General features: G+C 32.4%; 1 pseudogene across 1 annotated transcript; it reads left to right on the forward strand.

Moving 5' to 3' along the window:
- The first annotated feature begins 1,629 nt into the window (after positions 1-1,629).
- LOC309806480 (coiled-coil domain-containing protein 90B, mitochondrial-like) lies at positions 1,630-2,409 on the forward strand (annotated as a pseudogene). The gene has a single exon. The product of its transcript is annotated as a coiled-coil domain-containing protein 90B, mitochondrial-like (transcript).
- The last annotated feature ends 3,468 nt before the right edge of the window (positions 2,410-5,877 follow it).

Raw genomic sequence — 5,877 nt, forward strand, 5'->3', positions numbered from 1 at the left:
GATTTAGCCAAGGCAGGACTGTGACAGCTAGAGTCAGCGTTTTTGAAAAAATTCTGCTCTCTTGAAAAATTTTGCATCTCTATACAATTCTATACCACTGTTGTAAACGTTCTGACCTGCCTTCTTACCAAATTAACCTAAATCCTTTCTATTTTCAACATTAATGGAATCCTCTAGAGTCCTGCTGATATATATTAAAATATATTTATTGGTTAATTTGAATTCCAGCATTTTGTACCTCATTTCCAGCACTCCTGTTAAATCTGAACAGCTTTGAGCTTTAGCATTAAAAACTTACAAATTAAGATACATACAGTACATCTTACAATTATCAGATCAAAACAACTTAACTTTTATTGGAGTATAGAATAGCAAATTTAACTTTCTGATAAAATAGAAAATGAAGGCTGTCTGTGTGAAAGAGTTAATTGGATTTCAATGAGTGTTTTCTAGCTGATGAGGGGGCGTCTTTATTGGCCAATGAATACTTGACCTCTTGGTTTTAAGGACAGGTGAAAAGTTTTTATTTCTAGAGGGTTTTGAAGTCCAAAGTTCCCAATAACTGAAAACTAATTTCTGTTAATATTACTTTGCTCAAGTATGATCGCAAGTTTCTTAGAATATCTGGTTACCATGTCTTTGAAGCCTGAGTAAGTATTGATGAGGCTCTACCCTTTCATACCATGGTGTTAAGAGAGTTATCAAAGCACTATTTTGAAAAGCAACTTCAACTGCAGCTCATATTGTAAAAGATAAAATAAAGAACACTCCCAAGCCATTTCATAAAATATATTGATAAATAGATTTTTTTTTTTTAAGGAGAATTGCATCCTGTGTTGGAGAGGATTGGTTATCATACTCAAATAGCATTTAACCTAGTTCTGAAAAATTAAATATGCTCATTAGTTTCTGTTGTTAAGATCTTCATAGTGTTTTGATATAAGCTTTGTACATAACTAAATGGAGTTTTAAAAACAGCAACTTGATAGTATAAGTTATTAACACAAATAAAATTGCAAATAAGTATTTGTGATGTATGTGTGGGGTGAAAGTGGAGCTGTCTTAGGAAAGTATGGTGGAATGGGGAAAGGAGACACATACCTCTTTTTTGCCCTCATCTTTGCCCTGAATCCAAACTAGCCATTTTTCTTTCTCTTTGGGAGAAATCTTTCAAACAAATTTAACAAACATACTTATGCTCACGTTCAAAATGGATGTTGGAAAAGAATACCAAGCAAACAAAACCTAGCATCACAACTAAAAGGCATACAAATTATTTTAGAAATTTGCTGCTGTAAGGTACCAGAGGAAAGTATTTTCAGGTCCGTCCACAGCGATTTTCAAATGGGGTCATCTCTCCTCCTGTCAAAGTTTAATGACAAAGTGTTGTTCTCTCCTTGAGAGAACTGGATGAAAAATACTATTTGTGTATCCAGCATTATTAGTTTTAAAATTCAGTGTGTAATTATATAGTGTTATGATGCCTTTAAAATAAATCTATTCTGAAACTTGCAAGGTGGAATTCACTAGTGAGATGGAATTCACTAGCAATAGAGTTTTGTCAAATGTATCAAAAAGAATGCAGAGTTTGAGATTTTGCCCTCTCTTGCCAGCTGCAAAGCTGAGGACATGTGGAGCCACTGGGTTTGGTGGCTCCTGCGTTCTGAAGGCAGCGGGGGCCTCCGGGTTTCAACTCCCCGCGGGCCTATTTCCCCGGCCCTGCGGAGAGATTTCTTCACTGCCACAACCAAAGAAAGATAATATATGAGGCGAGTGGACATAACCCCTTTAGGACAAAGGAAATTAACTTTTGATACCCGTGCATTGGTTCAGGACTTGGAAACTCATGGATTTGACAAAGCACAAGCAGAAACAATTGTATCAGCATTAACCACCTTATCAAATGTCAGCCTCCATATTATCTATAAGGAGATGGTCACTCAAGTTCAACAGGAAATAACAGTACAACAGTTAATGGCTCATTTGGACTCCATCAGGAAAGACATGGTCATCCTAGAGAAAAGTGAATTTGCAAATCTGAGAGCAGAGAACCAGAAAATGAAAATTGAATTAGAACAAGTTAAGCAACAACTGATAAATAAAACCAGTCGAATCAGAGCAGATAATAAACTGTATATCAACCTAGAAAGGAGCAGAGTAACAGATATGTTTACAGATCAAGAAAAGAAACTTAGGGAAGCAACCACAGAATTTACCAAAAATGAAACCAAAACCAGAGTTATATTTCAGAGACTGGTAACAAAATTGACACTGAAATTGCTTATTTAAAAACCCTAATGGAGTCTAACAAACTTGAGACAATTGGTTACCTTGCAGCCTCAGTGTTTACTTGCCTGGCAATAGCATTGGGACTTTATAGGCTCTGGAAGTAACAGTGAAACTACTATATTATGCTCCTACTGCTGCTGCTGTTGACTTCTTAGAAAAAACACTGTGCCAGGATGGACTTACTCTGAACATTGAAAGCTGCAGTAGAAACTTAATACAAGATTATTTAAAGTACATATGGACTAAAGGAAATGTTTTAGAATGGGAAGGTGTATTTTGTCTTTGTTTTTTATATATGTCTTTATTGTATTATGTTGAAAAGATGCCGTTCAAAACCTGATTGATTTGAGATAGGCAGGCCTTTTGTCTTTATCCTTTTGATAGCTCATAGAAACTGAAGCAGAGTTTTCTTGTTTGCTTGAACAACTGTAAATCATACAGGATTTCTTTGGTATGTGTTACAACTTTGTTTAGTTATAAATAGGGAATCTAAAGTATAGAGTAATCAAAAGACTGACCTTGTATGGTCCAGCAAGTGAGAATCAGAGGCTCTCCAACTAAATTTCTTTCAAAGAGCTAACAGCTGGGTTGTTATCAAAACAAAACTTTCTGTATTTTGATTCAAAATATCTCAGAATCCTCTTGCCTAAGAAAATTCTTGGCACACTGTAGATAAATATGTGTTGGATTAATAAATAAAGACCATATAGATTCCATGTTTAAAAAAAAGAATATAGAGTCTGAGATCAGTGAGCTACTTGAATCATGATAGTTAATCCTCTGTTTATAAAATACTTAACTAGCTGAAGGTTCTTAGATGTCTTGATTTTTACCTTGGCAGTGGTGGTTTAAGCCAAGAAATCCCACGGAAGACAAATAATTAGTGTGCCATTACTCCCCAGGCATCTGCATAAAGTCTAACACCTGCATGAAAAAAGAAGCATCTATTCTTTTAGACAGTTTAAGGTAACAGCATGGTTGGCATTTTGTAGACACAGCTTCCTATCAGTTCTAAGGGTTGTAGGCTGAGAAGAAACTTAAATCTAAATTGAAAATAGAAGATGAATTAAATTATCAGGATAATTCAGGCAAAAAGCTAAAATTAAGTTTTGCAAATAAATCGGTCACATGCTATTCCTCAAAAACTATAGCTTGCTTTTCCTATAGACTGTTTGCTTTGAATTAATTCAACATTTAATTGATCAGTTGTTTCCCTGTAAATTGCTTGAAGAGCAGCATGAATAGTTGTGAAAAGCTAGGAACTTTTGAGTCTAACAGACTTAGATTTGAAACTTGGCTATAACATTACCTAGCTGTGTAGGTACATAACCTCGCTTAAGCCTCAGTTTCTTCTTTTGTAAAAATGGAATAATACCTTACTCACATTTATCAGGAGGATTGAATAAGGTCGTGTATGAAAATGATTGACTTATAAGTATGTAGGTGCTCAGTAAACATTAGGATTTCTTTAGTGCATTTAATCAGCTACAGGTTAATGTAAGACTTTTTAGAACAGGCTTCAGATCTTATACATTTTTGGTAGTATTATATGTATGATTTCCATATATAACTTCTCTTTAGTCAATTGTAGGTATGTAAAAATTTTGTTGTTGTTGTTGTACTTTAGATATAATATATATTTTTGTAGTGTATTCTTATGATATCCATAAAACTCCTCAGTATGTACATCCATGAATGAAGCAGAGAAGAGTTTGTTTCTTACAAAAGGACAAGGATTTTGAAAATACAAAAGATTTCAAAACATTCTTAAATAAGAAAATACTTGAGTTGCTCAATGTAGAATATTTGAGAATTATACAGTGATATAAATTGAAAAATGAAAAACTTCTTTCCATATTCCAAAGACATTTGAATATTTCTATACATATCCATATTATTTTATAAAACTGAGATCATATTTTATTTGCTAAGATTTGATAAACATTTCATTTAATAACATATTAGTCCTTCCTCATGACAAATATTTTTATAAGCATAATTTTTAATGACAGCAAAATATTCAGGTGAATGATCTTACAATAATTTATCAAACCATTTACTATTTTTGGATGCTTAGGTTGTTTCTAACTTAGGGCTATTACATAATTTTATATAACTAACAAATTTTTGTCTGCATTTTTTTGTTGTCTTCTTTGGTAACCTAGTTGTCCATGAATATAGGCATTTTTGACCTGTTTAGAATTTAATTCCAAATTCTGCAAGAGTTGTAGCACTTTATACTTCCACAAATAAAATGCAAGGATATACTTCTCAATACCCTTTGCATAAGTTGAGCATATTATTTTTTAAAACTTTTGTGAATTTAATAAATGAAAAATTCAATTTCTATCAAAAGTGTATGAGTAACGGTTTCTGGTAAACCAAATCAGCACTGGATATTATCAACAAAACAAGGTATTTTATTTGTTTTGACGAAATTTATTTTTTAGATGAAAGGACTTTTAAAATTGGTAGTGGGATTGAACTTTTTTTTTCTATGTTTATTGGAATTTGAATTGTCTTCTTTGGTGGATCATCTTTTCTCATCCTTTTATCATTTATCTATTGGTGTGTTTATCTTATTCTTATTAACTTATAAGAACTATTTATATATTAAAATAAAAACCATTTAGTATTTTGAATTTATTTTTTGCCTTTTAACATTATGATGTTTTAAAATTAATATAGTTTTATGTTTTTATATTAAAAAATAAATCCTTTCCTTTATTTATAATATTATAAACTTCAATACTTATATATATATTACTTTCAAATATTTTACTCATAGAGAGTAGTAAAATTATTGCTTAAAATTAATTCTCCTTTTATAGTTTTTTTTTACATTTTATACAAACTATCTGAAATTTATTTCTGTATTTATGAAGAGATAGGGTGTTAGTTTTATTTTTTCCATACAGTAGGCCAACCTACTATCAGAGAGTTGGTTTTTTCCAATCTCTCATATTGGTTAAGTCTCATGGATTTATGACAGTTTCTGACTTACTTCTCAGTTATCGATTAGATATATTTATCCGTAGATAGTTTTTCCCTAATATTATACTCTTTTATGCAATACAAATCTTCATCATTTTATCATTGTTTTGGCAATAATAAAATAATAATTGCAATAAATGATAATTATGATTAGGACAAGAATGATCACTTTACTCAAGTCAGTGACTCATATGCAAGGTAACCTTGGGTAAGCTACTTACTTACCCATTTGGGGTAAGTAAAGTGGGAAGCATCTGTAAAATGGGCAGAATAGTATCTAGTGAACATTATGGTTTACTCTTCAATAGGCATTCCACTCCAACTCTTTAGTGGCCAGTTATGATAGTCTTTTCATGCTTAACAGTGATTTCTTTAGATAAGGTCTTGTCTAAGCCAATTGGGCCAATAAAACTTGAAAAAAGTCTTAGGGCTTCTGGGCAGGAAGCTTCCTGCACTTTAACAGTTGGGTAAAAGTGGTTTTGGTCTGCCTGTCTCTCTCTCTGACACACATGCACATTTCCCTTACACATGAACAAGGAATTCCATTTCCTTGTCTACTACTGGCAGTCGTCTTGAGATTATGAGGCAAACAGC

Source organism: Mesoplodon mirus (assembly GCF_964341445.2).
Source record: "Mesoplodon mirus genome assembly, chromosome: 6".
Classification (NCBI taxonomy): Eukaryota; Metazoa; Chordata; class Mammalia; order Artiodactyla; family Ziphiidae; genus Mesoplodon; species Mesoplodon mirus.